Raw genomic sequence first — 20,022 nt, forward strand, 5'->3', positions numbered from 1 at the left:
GCAATTGCCAACAATACACTGTATGGGTCAAAATTATTGATTTTCTTTTATGCCAAAACTCATTAGGATATTAAGTAAAGATCATGTTTCATGTAGATATTTTGTAAATGTCCTACCATAAATATATAAAAATAAAATTTTTGATAAGTAATATACATTGCTAATAACTTCATTTGGACAACTTTAAGGCGATTTTCTCAATATTTTCACTTTTTGCACCCTCAGATTCCAGATTTTCAAATAGTTGTATCTCGGCCAAGTATTGTCCTGTCTCAACAAACCATATATCAATGGAAAGCTTATTACTTGAACCGTAATAATCAGCATCGGCCCTGAAAAACATATCGGTACCGATTATCGGCACTGATATCAAGCATTTTTATGGTTCTTGGTATCAGCCATTTTTAAAACCAATTGGCAGATAAATAATTTAAAACCATTTAAAGTTTTTTTCAGAGCCCCTTTATTATTAATTTTGACATTAATTAAAATTTTTATACCAGACATATATTGGTTAAAAATATCGGTTATTGGTCTACTTGATCTGTAATAATCAGAACAGTACATACACCAATGGAAAGCTTATTTATTTAGCTTCTAGGTTATGTAAAAATCTCTTTATTTTAAAAACATGGACTCTTATGACTGGTCTTGTGGTCCAGGATCACAAATCTTATTCATACAACACAATAAGTGTAACCTATTTGACAAACGATGATTTATATGCCAGTTGTTTTAAGCAAATCAGACGTATACAGCACAACCAGTGTAGTTCAACTGTTGAATGATTGATTCTTATGAGTCAGTTCTTTGAATCTTGTTCAACTTGTAATGTATACAGTACCTTAAGAAAGATAACATACGTTACAAAGAGTTTATTTTAAAAAATAACAAATTACGAAATTATTTTATTGTTGTCATCGATTACTATTTATTTATTATTTATTTAAATTTATTTATTAGTATTATTTCGTGCATGTTTAACATTGTTATTTAATATATATTTACGGCGAGTTTTTGGACTGCATTTATGCTGCTACAAAAACAACTGAAAATGTCTCAAACAATTCTTGCAAAACTATATTTTTTTTAAATTACTGACAGTTTAACAGGTAACACTTTACAATGAGGTTCATTAGTTAACATTAGTTAGTTAGTTGACATGAACTAAGAATTAACAATACTTCTACAGCATTTATTAATCTTTATTAAAATCACAAGTTGTTTGTTAACATTAGTTAATGCATTAGTGAACTAACATGAACAAACAATGAACAACTGTATTTTTATTAACTAACATTAACAAAGATAATTAAATAGTGTAATAAATCTATTGTTCATTGTCTGTTCGTGTTAATACATTAGCAAATGTCAATAAATGACACCTTATTGTAAATAGTTACCATAACATTTGGTAAAATTGCATTATTTTGTCTAAATATCTTTCTCCTTCAACTTACCATTAACTAATTGTTCAAAAATAAATAAATAAATATATTGTCAATTAAAAAAATAGCCATTAAACATCTAATGTAACTTGCAGTTGCAGTTTGGTTAAATAAAATACAAATATCATTAAATAAAAGACACTGAGTTACTGAACCTCAAAGTCTTGTATTTATTTAATGATATTTGTATTTCAGAGTGCCTTCAGGTCTCTAAAATGCAAAAGTATACAAGGAGAGGAAAACAAATCTCATTACTTTGCCTGGTGCTATTTTTCCGAAACAGTAATGCAATATCACAACAAGAAACAGATTGTTTCCCGGCCCACATCCAACAAGCCTTATTCTAATGTGCCAAGGCCATGCGACTTCTAGCTTTGTTACAGTCAAGTGCGAGGCCCTCCTCCCCTCCTATTTTTAATATATCTGTATAGAGAGAGTAGATCTTACACTGTTCTGACAAGAGACAAATGTTTCATTCAAATGTGGCTTTCGCATATTGTGGAAGAAGTAATGAATTCCTGTGCTCCGGCGGGCCCAGTTCACCGTGTCAAGCCTGCGCAAGGTGGAACCCGGCTGCAACAGCAAAATTAAATTTAATGTTCCAGCCGCCACTAGAAAGGTGCATAAATCAAGGCTTTTGATTTGCATGGACTGTTACGAACAACCCTATTCCACACAAAAATAAACCAAGCCTCAAATATGATGTCAGCCGGAGAACAAAAGCAATCTTGGGATTCCTAATAAAAGTGAGCAAGTGGCAGAAGAGTTTTAATTTGCACCGGTATTACGTCGCTCGGATGTCAAGTATGTTATTAAAAACACAGCTTCTATTCTCTTTTCATTTTTAAAAGAAATCTATCACACGTTTTTTTTTTTCTGTTTTAGGGATAAACAATAAGCAGTTTCTTAAAGGAATAGTTCACACAAAAATGCACTCATCCTCAGGCTATCCAAGATGTAAATGAGTTTGTTTCTTAATCGTAACAGATTTGGAGAAATTTTGCATTACAATCGATCTTCTGCAGTGAATGGGTGCCGTCAGAACATTTCAATAATCCACTAGTAATCAAAACAACTTGTAAGGCTGCATGTTTTTTGAAAAATTCATCATTAACACATTTTATAACTGAGAACTTTAAGTCCTCTATACATAATATTGTATTCTCCAGAGAAAATGCACAAATGCACAAATCAAGCACCGTTTACAAGCAAAAACAGTCCAAAACATAACATAAGTTGGTGGATTTTGATGTGAGAGGACAACAAGGATGGACTTTTTTACTGAAGGAAGTGTTACTATGGATTATGGACTCATATTTTGGCCAGAAGCAGTGATTTAAAGTTAAAATGCCTTAATAATAGATTTTATTATGTACAAACAAACAGCTTTTTGATTCACAAGATGTTAATTAATAAACTAGAGTCGTGTTTTATTTGTGGATTAATGTGATAATTTTTGTGTTTGGACTTTTATTCTGACGGCACCCATTCACCACAAAGGATCCATTGGTGAGCAATAATGTAAAGCTTAACTTCTCCAAATCTGTATCTGAATAAACAAACTCATCTACATCTTGGATGGCCTGAGAGTACATTTTCAGTGATTTTTCATTTCTAATTGAGCTATTAAGTGTTTCTTTGATCTGTCGTAACATGGTTGTAATATTAATTGTCATTAAATTCTGTCCAGTTAATTTGTTTCCTAACACAATAAACCAAAGCACCAATATACACTACCGGTCAAAAGTTTTTGAACGGTAAGATTTTGAATTGTTTTTTAAAGAATTCTCTTCTGCTCACCAAGCCTGCATTTATTTGACACAAAATACAGCAAAAGCAGTAATATTGTGAAATACTTTTACTATTTAAAATAACTGCTTTCCATCTGAATATATTTTAAAATTTGATTTATTCAATTTTCAGTTTTCATTACTCTAGTCTTCAGCATCACGTGATCCTTCAGAAATCATTCTAATATTCTGATTTGCTGTTCAAGAAACATTTTATATTATTATTATCAATATTACACTTTCTTAGGATTCTTTGATGAATAGAAAGATCCAAAGACAAGTATTTATCTGAAATAAAAAGCTTTTGTAATCATACACACTATACCACTCAAAAGCTTGGAGTCAGTATAATTATTTTTTTTTAATTATAGAAATTAATACTTTTATTTAGCAAGGATGCTTTAAATTGATGAAAAGTGATGGTAAAGACATTATATTACAGATTATATTATAATATTACAAAAGATTTCTATTTCAGATAAATGCTGTTCTTCTGAATTTTCTATTCATCAAAGAAACCCGGAAAAAAATTCTACTCAACATTATAATAATAATGCTGTTTTTTAGTAAAATATTTCAAAATTGTACTGTATTTGCAGTACTTTGGATCAAATACATGCAGGCTAGTTTATATATAGCTGCTTTATCATGAGCTGCTCCCTCAGCTAAAATATGAATTATATGAATTATATTGAGAATATGGCACTACATAGGCATTAAATTGTTAATAGAAATTGTTAAATGAAGTCGTTATTTGTGTTTTCTTTGCACATAAAAGGTATTTGCATTGGAACACTGATGTCACATGGACTATTTTATCGATGTCCTTACTACCTTTCTGGACCTTGAATGTGTGAAGTTGCTTTGCTGTCTTTGCAGGGTCAGAAACCTCTCAGATTTCATCAAAAATATCTTAATTTGCGTTCTGAAGATGAACAGGTTTGGAATAACATGAGGGTGAGTAATTAATGACTGAATTTTCATTTTTGAGTCAACACTTTAGAACAAATTTTTCATACTGATTATTCACTGGTGTTTTCCCTGTATTTTGAATTACGCATTGCATTGTGTTTTAGAGTTAAAATGAAATGACTGTAAACTAATAATTTATGCATGAAATAAATTACCAGAACTTTTTTTCATTTTTCTGCAGAGAAATATGGTTGTATCCTACAGAGAGGGTGAGATGCAGGTTATTGAAATGAAATGGAGCCATTCTCAATCTACTTTTCTCTACCCTTCCTTCTGCAGAGACATACATAGGCATGTGAAGGGGGAAAGTAGCACTGCCCTCCCAAAGAATTATGGGATTAACGTCCACGCCACTGCCGCAGCCCCGGATAAAGAGGTTCAGGTGTAGCGACTCACCCCTATAGTTAAAGAGATTATCAACAATGAAAATAATCTAGGAAAAGTTACTCCGTGCCGCAGCCACGATGAAAAGTCTTGCCGTTTTTTGAACAATTTCCCAGAAAAGGCTTTTTATTGTATAAGTGGGCAGGAGCCAAACGTCCTGTGCTGGTGGCCATCCTCTTAGCCCCCTGATCCCGGCCCGCGTCAATCCGATCTGCAAACTCAATAAAAACGATAGGAAGGATGATTGGCTTTTACATTAAAAGCCATATATTCTGATGAATTTGTCTTTTTCGTACAGTTGACGTGCGCTCGCAACGACGGAATAAAGGCTCTGAGTGCATCAAGACATAAAAAGATGGTACGACATCAAAAAGAGTGAGAAGTGGCCTGCAGAATGACAGTCATGCACAGCGATGCTTCAAATCAGTGTCAGTTGAGGAACAAGAATAAAAGATGAACCACAATACAAAACAAGATTTAGGAACCTGCTAGCTTTGTCAGGATAAAGCGAACAGATGCCACTTTCTCAATTAATGGCGAGTCTTAATTTGCAATGTACAGCTATAAACAAACAAATTTATGCTGTTGTCTTTATTGTTCAGCAGAGAACTGCAGTTCAGAGTCATTTTATGAAGAACGCTGGATCAGAGAAAGTGGCATGCGTCGTGAAAGCCCAAGCCCATCTGCGTGCACGGTCACAATGCAAAACCGTAACTATTCATGGCCATATGTCCAAACACAGAATGCCATTTCAAAGTGACAGAGCTGTTTAATGACATTGGTAAATGGCTCACTGAAGTGAATGTATTAAATGGTTTACTGTGCCCGAATCAAATGTGTGTTTTATAATGATTTGGGGCCTCTTCAGGCCAATGAAATGTTTACTAGGTCTCTTGCTTGTTGCTGTGCTGGTCCTACAATTCATATGAAGGGATTCCATATAATCAAATTAGTGATAACCTAATTTGGATAAAACAACCCACGTCACACTTACTTTGTCATGCCTTTGCTTTAAAGCATTTGCCAAGAAAATAAACTTTTTATTCCACCCTTTGTACTTTAGCTACAGCTGTATTGAATCAGTGGTTCAATCGTAATTTTATTAGAGATGTAACAGTATTATTAATATCAAGGTATCACAATAGCAAAACTGTCTCGATATCATCATGGTCACATGACGATACGAAATGACAGGTCTTCGGGGCAAAAAGTTTACTATTGAAAATATGTTTAAACCTCTTATTCTAACACAAAAGGTTTTTAAAGTTGTGTTCTTAGTCATTATGTTTCAAAGCAAAGCATGCACTTTTTTCAGGCAATTAGCTCGTGATCCGGTGTTTTCCGCACTTCAGAACGGCTCAGTTCACAGTGAATGTAGTGAACTCGTTTATCGCATATGTTGTGAGTTTAACACAGGTTTGGGAACACAATAGGCCACCAGTTATGCTTTATTTTCATGGCAGATGATTACAGCACTCACTAGATTTGCAGTTTTTACAAAAGCTGGAGTTTATCGTCAAAATAAAAGCTTAAAAGTGCAGTATGAATTGCTGACAGTTTAAATAAGCAATGTTACTGCAGTCCAAATTCAAAATATCTCTTTCAAGTGTAGAAATTAGGAAATAAGTACTGTAATTTCCCTATCACTGTAAAAAGTTTTCACCAGCTTAAAAACTTAAGTTTAGCAGCTGCCTTAAAATTTTAAGTTAAATCAACTTAAGTCATTTCAACTCACAAGTTAAATCAACTTATTTTATTTTATTTGAGTTCAAATTTCTTGTAGTTTTAAGCTGATTTAACTTAAAATGTTAAGGCAGCTGCTGAACTTAAGTTGAATCTGGTGAAAACTTTTACAGTGTACTGTATTGTAAAGCGTAAATAATATACAATGCCTATGAAATATTCATTTTCATTTATTTTACAGTGCAATTGTTTTACAATATGTGAACCTGGACCACAAAACCACCAAAAATACACTGTATAATCAAAATGATCAATTTTTCTTTTATGACAAAAATCATTAGGATAGTAAAGATCCATGAAGATATTTTGTATATTTCCTACCATAACCATATGGTACCATAAATCCTACCATATATTTCCAAAAACGTAATTTTAAATAGTAATATGCATTGCTAAGAACTTCATTTAGACAACTTAAGGCGATTTTCTCAATATTTAGATTTTTTTGCACCCTCAGATTCCAGATATTAAAATAGTTGTATCTCAGCCAAATATTGTCCTATCCTAACAAACCGTACATCAATGGAAAGCTTATTAAATCATTATATATAAACTAACCCTTTGTTGTCTAGGGTCACATATATGGCTATTACTGTCATAATATAAAATTGTTGTTATTATTATTATTATTTTATTCTAATTAGTTTGGCTTCCTAAAACACAAGTGTGAATGTAATTTAGACTGAGACAGTATACCACTAATAAAAAGAGGGTTCAGTCCCCTTTAAAGTTCAGGTACAAGTCAATTCACTGACCTTTTTCTGACTTAAGTTAAGAACATGGGTTGGAGCTCCTAATTTTGAACTCTCAAAGTGCATTAGATAGAATAGTTTCGCTTAAATTTTTACAAAATTTTCATTTTTTCCAAGTGTTCATAATTTTATTTTTTATTTTTTAATTTTGCAATAAATATTGTACCATGGACTTCATATCGAGATATTATCATACTGTGAGATTTTGATAAAGTTACATCCCCAAATTTGATGAAGCTACGAGAACACTTTTTGTGCCCAAATAAAACAAAAATAACTACTTGATTCAACAATTTCAAGTTCTGATGTAGAACCTGGATGTGCTGCGCCTTGTTTACAAGCAGAGGAAGACGCATGTGTTGAGGTACTCTTGTGAACGCATGGTTGAGACTGACATGAAAGAGAAGAAAATTCTTTGAATTACGGTTCAACCACTGATGTCACATGAACTATTTTAGCGATGTTCCTACTACCTTTCTGGGCCTTGAACGTGGTAGTACCATTGCTGGCTATGCAGGGTCAGAAAGCTCTTGGATTTCAGAAATATATTAATTTGTGTTCTGAAGATGAATGAAGGTTTTACAGGTTTGGAATGACATGAGGGTGAGTAATTAATGACAGAATTTAAATTTTTGGGTGAACTATCATAAGTAGTGGCAGCACTGAATTAGAACACATTTTTTTTTATTAAAACTACATAACTTTTACCATTTAAATGTTTGGGGGTCAAATGTGTTAATTTTTCTTGTCAGCTTTTCTTTTTATTTTTTTTTCCGGTAGACATTCCTGTATCAATGAGCCCGGGTCCCGAAAAAGACCAGGACGAACGTACAACCAACGACAGAGAAAGAAAAACAAGAGGTGGACTGAGGGGAAAAAAGAAACAAAAAAGAAAGAAAACAACCACTTTGGATTTTCAGCTTGCAAATAAAAAAGAAAAGTAATCAATCATGTTTGAGGCGTTTAATTCCCGGGCTGCTGTTCTGGGCAGGGGAAGAATGAAATGGGACAAGACTAGAATATGCAAAGTTGTGTGCTCTTTCACAAGAGTTGCTGGGAGGGGAAACACGTTAAGAAGAGACAAATTGACATTCCGGGGGAAAACATAAAGGCCTGGTAAACGTTTACTGTCACAAACACTAATTAATCACCTTGCCAGCTACTATTAATCATATATTAATGAGTTTGTCTCTTTGCTTTGGCTGATCCAGGATCCCTCCTTAGTACTACAGGCTTTGAAAGCCAGACATCCACAACTCAATTAATCTTACAGCACCTACGGTCATAAAAACAGACTTTATATTAAAAGTAAATAGTCAGAGCATTTAAACTCTCTATATCTCACCATATTATTACAACAAAGTCACAATAAGACCATAAGTTAATTCCTCAGCTGTCTGATGAAGAATGCAACAATTCCAATGAGAAAATAATGAAGTTGCTTCATGCTCATCAAGGTTGTACAATATCACTGGCACCCATTCATCTTTGTTTTCTCTTTTTAAACTTAGACATTAAATTATATCATCTAGACGTTCTACGCTACAACACGGAAGCCTGACATAGACATATTTAATGCATAAAGATTCATTAGAAACATCAATCAAGCTGAATTTGAACGCAATCAACAAGTGAAGCGTTATAGTTGCTATGAAGATGTCTGTAGACTGTCTTTTAGTTTCCAGGGAGCTGACGTCTTGGCCTCCGTGGTTGGTTTTACTCAAATGAAAGCTCATCTGTCAACTGTCAAGACCTTTACAATGTAGATTTCCCATAATGCATCACTCTTCTTACAATTTCCTCATCTCATTTCGGGTTCTTTCAGCTTACTCTTATTTCAGTAGGTCTGGAACACTGGGAAACGGTGGCACATTAGCAATAAGATGTCTATGCATTACTGCAAAATGCATAACGTACTTCCTTAGGCTGGTACAATGACCAAAAGCTGCATATGTCTTTCCAATGGTTATCTAGAGGCCACACCACCTACACCTTCAAGCACCTGACCCGTGCATCGGCTCGGCAGAAATGTTTATCACACTTTGGGCATTTATAAACTGAGGGAGTGCATTAAACAGAGGAGGCTGTCACTGCATGCTGATGGAGGGAGCTGCTTTGCTTTCTAAGCTGTATGTAGATCGGCACTGGGGTCAGCCAGCCTATACACTCTCCTGGACACATGGTACATACTAATACAGGGCACAGCATAAAACACATATGAGACATGCACTGAAACAGCAATTAATATGCTTTGGAGTTACTTTAAATTGCTATAATATAATTCCTTGGCACTGGCATAACTTAACACTCATGTAACATTCTGACAGTGTTTTTAATTTGTACATTTCTATAAAGTGGTCCCACTTTGTATTAGGGATGTTAATAATGATTATTTTGGTAATCGAGTAATTGGTCGATTATTCTGACGATTAATCACAATGAGTAATCGGATAATTGTAATTAATTTTTGTGTGGTAATAAACCTAAGCGAACAATAGCCTTTAAATGACTTAAATACATATATAATAGCAATTACGCAATAATAATTAGCACAAAGAAAGTCTCAAAAGCATAGCGTAATCATATGTTTTCGGATATTAAGTGAAGATCATGTTCCATGAAGATATTTTGTAAATTTCCTACCGTAAATATATCAAAACTTATTTTTTTATTAGTAATATGCTTTATTAAGAACTTAATTTGGACAAATTTAAAGGTGATTTTCTCAATATTTAGATTTTTTTTGCACCATCAGATTCCAGATTTTCAAATAGTTGTATCTTGGCCAAATATTGTCCTATCTTAACAATCTTGACCCTATCTAGTTTTCTGGTCCAGGGTCACATATAGGACCAGGTTTTGAACGTTTTGATAAACCCAAACACTATTCACAATAGCATTATGCTGTATTATAATTGTTAAATGGGTTTAATATATCACGTAACCTTGGAAAATGGTCTATATGCACCACTTCCGGTATTTTGCTGGTTACTCGACACATGCAAAATGCAGAGGATTTTTTTTTTTTTTTTTTTTTTTAAATAACAGATTGTTTTGCTAGATAAGACCCCTTTTTCCTAGGCTGGGATCATTTAGAGCCCTTTGAAGCTGCATTTAAACTGCATTTTGGAAGTTTAAACTAGGGGGCACCATAGAAGTCCACTATATGAAGCCAAATCCTAAAAGTTTTCCTCAAAAAACATAAGTTCTTTATGAATGAAGAAGGAAAGACATCTGTAAATTATCTGTACATTTTTGTTCTGTATGTTAACATCTCTTTTAAGTAGCACGGGTATATTTGTAGCAATAGCCAAAAATACATTGTATGGTCAGAATGATCAAAAATTGTTAGGATATTAAGTAAAGATCATGTTCCATTAAGATATTTTGTAAATTTCTACCGTAAATATATCAAAACTTAATGTTTTATTAGTAATATGCTTTACTAAGAATTTCATTTGGACAACATTAAAAGCGATTTTCTCAATATATATTGAGAATATTTTTGGCACCGTCAGGTTTTTGATTTTCAAATAGTTGTATCTTGGCAAAATATTGCCCTATTCTAACAAACCATACATCAATGGAAAGCTTTTTGTTCAGCTTTCCAGGGTCCATGGTCACATATAGGTTACACACAATTATTATTATTATTTTTTATTTTTTTGCAGAAACTTAAAACATTTCTTTAGTCAGCAAGGATGCATTAAATGTATCAAATGTAAATGCTGTTCTTTTTTCTATTTCTATTTCTATTCATCTAAGTATCTCAAAAAGAAAAAATATTAAGCAACACAAATGTTTTCAACACTGAAAAGAAAAAAAATGTTTTGATCTTCAAATCAATGTTGAAGACTGAAATAATGGCTGCTAAAAAAATTCGGCTTTGCCAGCACATGAATAAATTACATTTTAAAATATATTAAAAATAGTTCAATTAATTAAATTCAATTCAATTGTTTACAGTATTTTGATCAAAATAATTTGGTCAGCACAGAAGGCTTCTTTTGAGAAAAAAAAAAAAAAAAAAAAAAAAAAGATTTTGTTTGAAAAAGTCGCTTGATATTTTTCAACCCCAAAATATTTATATTTTATATTTAACTGTGGCTTTTTAGGGTTCACTGTATGCCCTTTCAGATAAACCACCCACGACTGCAATGACTGACACGGATCATTTGTGTCATCATGAAAATTGTTTTCACAAAAATTTCTCTGTACTGCTCCAAAGGTGCTATTTTCATATCAAACATGTGTATTTATTTTCAGTGGCCCAAGGAGTTTATTGTTACATTTAAAAAATAATAAAAATCATTAATCAGGCTATGAACAACAAATAATGTGCCGAGGTGCCTGCAGATTAACATTTTCCCCCTCAAATCTTCATTTCCTCCACAGAGCAGCTAGAGACCTTCAAATATGGCAGTCCATAATTCCATAATTGTTCAGCACAAAGAGTTAATATACACAGTGATGCTAATGAAGTGAAACTCATCGGCCCCTCGGCGGAGGAGACCTGCTGTTTAATTACCTTTTAAAAAGTCGTTTGATAGTTGCACGCGGGGAGCCGCTTTTTCAAAGGGAACAATGACGAGCCTGTTGAGAGCAGAGGTTTGTCTTTCAAATCAAACTCCAGTCGACGTCTTCCGGGACAGAGGAAAACATGTGTAAAGACTTTCTGAGCAGCGTGAGACGGGTTAGCCATAACCTTTTCTTGTTCTCTCCCTCTCTCGGTGATCTTTGCGGGTCACATTTAATGCTTGCCATTAAACGGATAAACTCCAGGTTGGAATTAAATATGAATCGGAGAGGAGCGATCATAATGAAGCACTTAGAGGGCCATTGGCATAATCGGACAAAAACTAGATCCCATTTCCATCCGTGACCTCCAGACACGGACACTTATTTATAATAATGGCCGTCGCACGGGGTGATGACATAATAAACCTGCGACCCTGTGGCCGGGTTTGTCACAGATGTGTCCTTTAATGGCAAATACACTCTCTAATTGGTTTCTCTACCTCGATAGTTCCCCAAAAGAGACGGCGGGACATGGTTTGTGCTCAACTGATGGGTGCACTCACGTCCTTCCAGGGACGGTGACAGAGATATATCTTCCTCATGCGCCCCATGGGGGTGTCTGATGGCTTAAAAGCAAGGTACGAACACAAGAACCCCATCGACCTCTGGACGGGAGATGGGAGCATATGTGATGGGAGAAAGGAGTAATGGATGGGGAACGGTGTAGGTGAGGAGCCCAGAGCTGTCCGAACAGTCCTGACAGCTGATCCCTCCGAGGGCCTTTTCGCAATGACTGTTGCTTTAATTAAGGGCAGTGCAAAGAGAGGTACTCTCCTAGCTTTGCGCTTTCAGAAAGCTGCACTACGTGCTTGTCCGCAGTCATGTAAGTGTTTGTATTCTCCATGAAGCGTGCAGAGCACAGGCTAGCGTAGTTTGCTTCGGATCTAGCTCCCTCACTGCGGAGGAATGACTCAGCCGGCGCAGGCATGTTTGTGGAGCGCTCAAAAGAAGCTTGTAGCTGTGTGGTAATGTCAACGCTAATGTTATGATTACTTGGGCCGGGGGCCTTTGATGACACGGTTAATGAGAAGTCTCGGGGTCCGACCCAGCGGGGTGAAGTTAAGACCTCCCACATCAAACAGTCGTACTGCTGGCCAGCCATCCACCCACATCTTCCATCTCAGTGGACTGCTCTGGAAAAATCACATTTCTCTGGAGAAATTCCCTCCCTTCCTCAAGCCATTTAGGCCTCTGTTATGGGGGATTCATACCAGTGGAGGTTCACGGTTGGTTTTGCACACAACATACTTTCGTAGTTATCAAGTGAAAAAACAGCAGATATGTTGAGTTTCATGGACTTTAAATTGAAATTGCATGGATATTTTGACCCTAATGTTTCACTGAACTGATAAGGAAGGTTTTATTGCTGGCTAGAAACTTGATTAAAGGGACAGTTCACCCAAAAAAGAAATTTCTGTTATTAATTACCCTTAGCTTTATAAAACCACTGATGTTACATGGATTATTGTATCAATGTCCTGTCTATGCAGGGTCAGAAAGCTCTTGGATTTCATCAAAAATATCTTAATTTGTGTTCCAAAGATAAACAAAGGTCTTACAGGTTTGTAACGACATGAGGGTGAGTAATTAATGACAGAATTTTCATTTGAGTGAACTATCCCTTTAAGGTGTTAAAAAGGTGTGTTTTAAATGCTGAATTCTTACAGCAAAAAAAAAAAAAAAAAAAAAACATTTTGCACTATATTCAGTGGAATTAGGGATAGACGAGTGTTAAAATTCTGACTGATAAACCTATAACTTATTTCATGTAACAGTCTGTATTAAAAACCTGCACTTATTTTGTACAAATAAAGTTTTGTATCCACCTTTTTCTTTAAATTGGAAGTAAGCCAATGGGCAAGATTTCCGGTTCATTAGCCGCTATAAGGAAATAACAAAACAAAAAAAAATAACAATGTGCAGTAAACAGTAAAATTGTTTGCACTACAAACCAATGTGTTCATAATGAAGATAATACATTAAAATAATATGGTAAGACACAAATTTGCAATATCACGCAGCAAAACATGCTAAAAATAGCTGGACGCGGTTGAGACGAAAGTCAGACCCATAAAATTTACAAATGACCCCGCTCGCTCTTACGGGAAAAATAAGGTGAATAAATTGTATAAATTTAAATATTCCAAGTGAATTTGGACATCACAACATTATGAAAAATTATGATACGTCAACTATATGCGCTTTGATTATTTACCTGCATGTAGGTTACGTATGTGCATCTCAGAACAGCTGCGTCCACAGTAAATGCTGCTCCACACAAACAGTTATCATTTACATCTGTGCCATTGTTGAGTTTGGATTAATAACAACGTTCATCCGGGAATGCCACATGTGCCAATTCATCAGATTTGTAAGGTAAATCAATTATAAACCTACGCAAACACAGGAGAATACATCAATATCTTTCTCAATATGCTAACTGTTCATTGCAATTTCAAAATTAAAGCTCAAACCCTCACTCTGAGTTGTCCACATATTCAGGAAATTACAGTGGCTGTAGCATTTCTGTCGTAAAGAAATAGCCAGATATTAAGGATTAAGTCGACATTTGTAATTATTGTTTAGTCAATATTGAACAAGGATTAGATTGCGCAGTAAAGTCAAAGAATAATAAAGTTTTCCATTAATGTATGGCTTGTTAGGATAGGACAATATTTGGCCAAGATAAAACTATTTGAAAATCTGGAATCTAAGGGTGCAAAAAAAAATCTAAATACTGAGAAAATTGCCATTAAAGTTGTCCAATTGAAGTTCTTAGCAATGCATATTACTAATAAAAATTAAGTTGTTACAAAATATCTTCATGGAACATGATCTTAATATCCTAATGATTTTTTGGCATAAAAGAAAAATCGATAATTTTGACCCATACAATGTACGACTGGTTTTGTGATCCAGGGTCACATATGTGTGTGTGCTGTGTATATTTATTATGTATATAGAAATACTAACACAGATATGTATATATTTGAAAACATATTTTTATGCATTGTATGTTTTTCTATGTAAACACTTGCATATAATTTACATTATATATAAATATTTTACATATAAATCTAACATATGTTTCCTTAATATATACATGTCTATTTTTATATACATAATAAATATACACAGTACACACACACATATAGTATGAAAACATAACCTTTTATTTTAAATCGATTAATCATGAGTAATCGTTTTGCAGCTCTAATTGAATATAATTTTAAAATCTCTAATATTTCAGCAGATAATGAATCCAAGCCACTGTAGACTGTAGACCCAGAATGCAATCTGATTCAATTGCGTACTGTTCACTTATGATTAGTTGACATGTTAAAACAGATTTTGGAAATTTTAGAAAAAAGCATTTGGTCATAAACGTAAATGTATCGGTTAACTTTTGTGAACATAATCGTGGCAAACCTATGGTATATAGTGCATTCCTAAATTTAATTACAAAAATAACCAACCGAGTTTTACGGTAATTTGTACGAATTCGTACAACCTCACTCTTATGCATTTTTGTACTATTTTTGATAAATCGTACGTATTTTACGTATAAATTCATTCAAATGACCAACCACCCCTTAACCTATACCCATCACTGGGGTCTAGACAAATCGTACAAAAACGTACGAGTGAGGTTGTACGAATTCGTACAAATTAGCCTCCTAGTAAAATACATACGAATTGGTCATGAGATAGCACTGAGCTCTTTTTAACAGGTTTTACAAATACCTCCCCATCCGCCATTGGTCACATAAACAGACAGCCCCACCCCAAAGCTGTGCCATTGGTTGATCCACTGTTGCTATTTCAGGCTTGTTAGAACACTCTAGTTTTGATATCACCACACAAAATTACACACTTGACTTTTAAATCTAAATTAGACACACCAGAGTCTCGTATACGTGAATTGAAGCGATTCCACACAGCCAAAAATGATTGTGTGACATTCCTCCAAGGTGTTGTATGACATAACAATCATGCCACTAATTACGTCCATAATTGCATTTAACTCACAGCTGTCCCTGCTGATGACAGAGGTGCTCCATCTCATGGGGCCGGTTAGGAGAGCGTGTTGGTCTTGTCACTCTGATGTGTGCCTCACGTGTCCCCTCCTGGAGCAGTTCACCTCCTGGGATGCGCTAAGCTCCACATAGGGATTCATCCCACCGAAGGCTAGAAAGTCAAGGAGCGCAAATAATGAGAAAGGACATGCGGGGGGAGAAAGAGGTGGCGGCAGAACAAATGCCCGGGCCTAACCGTGATCTAAGCCCCTGGATGAGCCTCTACAGATAAGCAATGCCATGTCACTGCCGCAGCACCGTCAAGAGGGTCTTGTCCGTAGCCAAACACACACACACACACACACATTCAAACACACACTCTGACGGAGATCGTGGCCTTTTGTTATGTCTTTTGTTTTTTTCCAACCTCCTCCACGAAAAAGTTTACTCAGCTTTGGATTCACATCTCGCAGATGGCCGCTCCGTGCAGGAAAGAACCATCATCGCACAGGGAAAATATTATTGCAGGCCTGACCTCCGTTTGAAAGCGTTCCCATTGAGTGTTTTTATGATTCCCGGAGAAGTACACCCCCCCTGAGAAATTATCATCCTCATCAAAGTCCATGATCTTCAATGGCCACGCTGAGTAAACACGCTCTTAGTCGCTCGTCGCACTTCCACAATAATCAACATGGCACATTTTGTCCCGAACGCATAATAAACAAAAGCACAAAATGAACACGTTGCTGGCAAGTGGACGGTTATTGTCCAGTGCTATTTTTGGACAGCTACGCCGTTCTCTCTGGGGCATGTAAATATCTTGCTTACAATGTTATGCTTGTGTTCGAATGTATTTACAATTCATTTTTTTCTGTCACGTGCGTCTTGGGATTCAAAAATGACCTGCTTTTGACATTCGCTGATAAATTAACTGCCCTATTTGAGGACATAAAAGGCTCTGAGATGTTTGCTCAGAGACGGAAATGTCCTCTCGTGTTTGCTTTAGACGATGCTCGAGTGATGAACATCCGTCCACAAATTTACATCAAAGTCCGTTTTCCAATGGAGGGGCTTGGGAAGTCTATTTGAATACCCAGTATGACAATCCCGTCTCCCTCAGAACTGATCCTCGCAGGGGGGCGTCTGTGTTTGTTGCCTGAAGCCCTAATTGGGCCTTCCTCACTTTTTATTACTAAGTTCTGCTCCACATATGTGGCTGAAACCAGACAGAGAGACAGAAGAAATTTATGATTTTCTCTGTGTGTGGGTGATAGGGTTTGCTGGCTAAGATTACGCGACTGATCTGTCTTTGTGTTATGTCTCTTGTCGGCTGTGGAGACAAAGGTGCACTTGAGAGCGGCAGATATCTCTTTAAATGCCCGGCCTGGAGAGGATGAAATTGCCCTCACTTGTTATGTAATGACTGGTGCAAGTGCACATCTCTAACTAGGTAGGAGTTCTCAATAAAAATTGTAATTATCACAGACAATTTTAGTCAAACAAAATAAATAAATAAATAAATACATAAATAAATATGGTGATAATAACAAAAGTGTTTATGTAAATGAGTTACATAATTATTATTAAATAAATACATATTTTATTATGTTATTATTATTAGTACTAATATGGGACAAAAGCAAATGTGTTTATGTAAACATTATAAATATATAAAATAAATATATTATTATTAAATAAATTATTTTATGCTGTTAATATAATAATAATTATAATAGTTATTATTATTATTATTATTTATTATTATTATTATTATTATGGGACAAAACAAAATGGGTTTATGTAAACGTTACATAGATATATTATTATTAAATAAATTAATGAAATATTTTATGTTGTTAATATTATTATTATTATTATTATTATTATTATTATTATTATTATTATTATTATTATTATTATTGAGACAAAAACAAATGTGATTATGTAAATGTGTTGCACAAATATATTATTAAATTATTTTATGTTGTTAATATAATAATAATAATAATAATTATTATTATTATTATTATTATTATTATTATTATTATTAAATAAATAAATACAATATTTTATGTTGTTAATATAATAATAATTATTATTATTACTATTATTATTATTATTATTATTATTATTATTATTATGAGACAAAACCAATTGTGTTTATGTAAACATGTCTTACATAAATATATTATTATTAAATAAATACATTTTTGTGTTGTTAATATAATAATAATAATAATAATTATTATTATTATTATTATTATTACTGTTATTATAATTGAGTTAAAAACAAATGTGTTATGTAAACGTGCTGAATAAATGTATTATTATTCAATTGTATTAAAAAGATTGTATTATGTTGTTAACATAATCATAACAATAATAATAATTATTATTATTATTAATATTATTATGGGACAAAACCAAATGTGTTTATGTAAACGTGTTACAGTACGTTATAGTAATACATATATTATCATTTAATAAAAAAACTTATTATATTTATTATTATTATTGGGACAAAACAAATGTGTTTATGTAAATATGCATTACATAAATGTATTATTATTATTATTATTATTAAACTAAATAAACATGTAAAGTAAAAAAAATAATAATAATAATTATTATTATTATTATAAATATTTATTTTTCAAAACATAATCTTGCATCAGTACCAGAAGCAACCAACTATCCAAACATAATAAAACATAATAATAATAATAAATAAATAATCATTCCTGCACTACCAACATCTTCGTCTCTCACAATTGCATACACAACATGAAAATGTCATGCAACAGTCAATATGTTAATTCCTTGAGTGACTCAGCTCTCCAAAGAAACAGTCTGAACTGCTCCGTAAGGAATTTACTTTCAAAGACAACACTGGCTAATCGCCTGACCTGCCCTCACGGGCTCAATTGATTTACACGGATCAAACCTTAAATCATGCAATTTAGTCTGCTGTCACATGGCATACACTTATGACATTTTAAAATGAAAAGCACACAACTCAAGAGCTTCAATGACAACATCTGCCATACACAGATTTACCACTCAAAAAGAAAAAACTCATTTAGTTTTCTCTTTAGGAATCTATTTGGACAAACACTATCCAGTATGCTATAATGGACTATTCGATTAAGTTCCTATATAATAATAATAATATTAATAATGATAATACAATGTATATAATATTTATATAATTATGTATTACAATTATTTTTCTTATACATTTTATTTTTTAATAACTAATGTAGTTGCAGGCTAATTTTTAGGATTTAAATAAAATAAAGTGATGCTATTGTAACTGTGCATTACTGACTAAAAAAAATATCAAAATGCATTCATCCTGTACACACCCTGCCATAAAATATAAGTGTAAAACCATCATGTCAGGAAAAACAATCTTGTAGTTCCCTCTGTAAACTATAGATGGCAGTGTAAGGAACTGAAAGTTTTGATCGCCACAAACTGAGACTTGTACTGGGTCCATATTCTGTAATTTGGCACAATGTCAAGATAAATGCACAGCTTTCAGATGTGAAATTCAGAGCGCCATTACAAAACCACTATAGCAAATTATCTCAAATGTTATTAATTGACTGAGCAAAAATAAACATGTTGGCTCATAATATGACATCAGCCCAGTAAAAATATAAGTGCTCAAACCCAAAACCAACATTAGATTTTAAACACATAAAAAGAGCATTAAAAACAGCTAAATAAATACATGACTAAAATAAAAAAATATATACATTTTAGCATTTAAATATTTTACTATGCACCGCTTTATTATTATTATTATTATTATTATTATTATTATTATTATTATTATTATTAGTGTAAATTATACTTTATTATTATTATTATTATTATTATTATTAAATATATTATTCTGACAATTCTACATTAAACAAATACTTCAGACCTATGATGGTGATGATAATAATAATAATAACTATAATAATAAATAATATTGACAACATAATAAAATAATTTATTTAAAATTAATAAAATAAACACATTTATGTTTACATAATCCCATTTGTTTTTGTCCCAATAATAAAATAATAATAATAAAAAAAAATAATAATAATAATAATAATAATAATTATTATTATTATTATTATTATTATTATTATTATTATTATTATGGACTATTATATATTTACATAAACATATTTGTTTTTGTCCAAATAATAATAATAATAATAATAATAATAATAATAATAATATTAATAATAATAATATTAACAACATAATAAAATATTATTTATTTAAATTAAATTAATAATATATTTATGTAACAAATGTTTGTCCTAATTATAATAAT

This window comes from Garra rufa, chromosome 19, assembly GCF_049309525.1.
Source record: "Garra rufa chromosome 19, GarRuf1.0, whole genome shotgun sequence".
Lineage (NCBI taxonomy): Eukaryota > Metazoa > Chordata > Actinopteri > Cypriniformes > Cyprinidae > Garra > Garra rufa.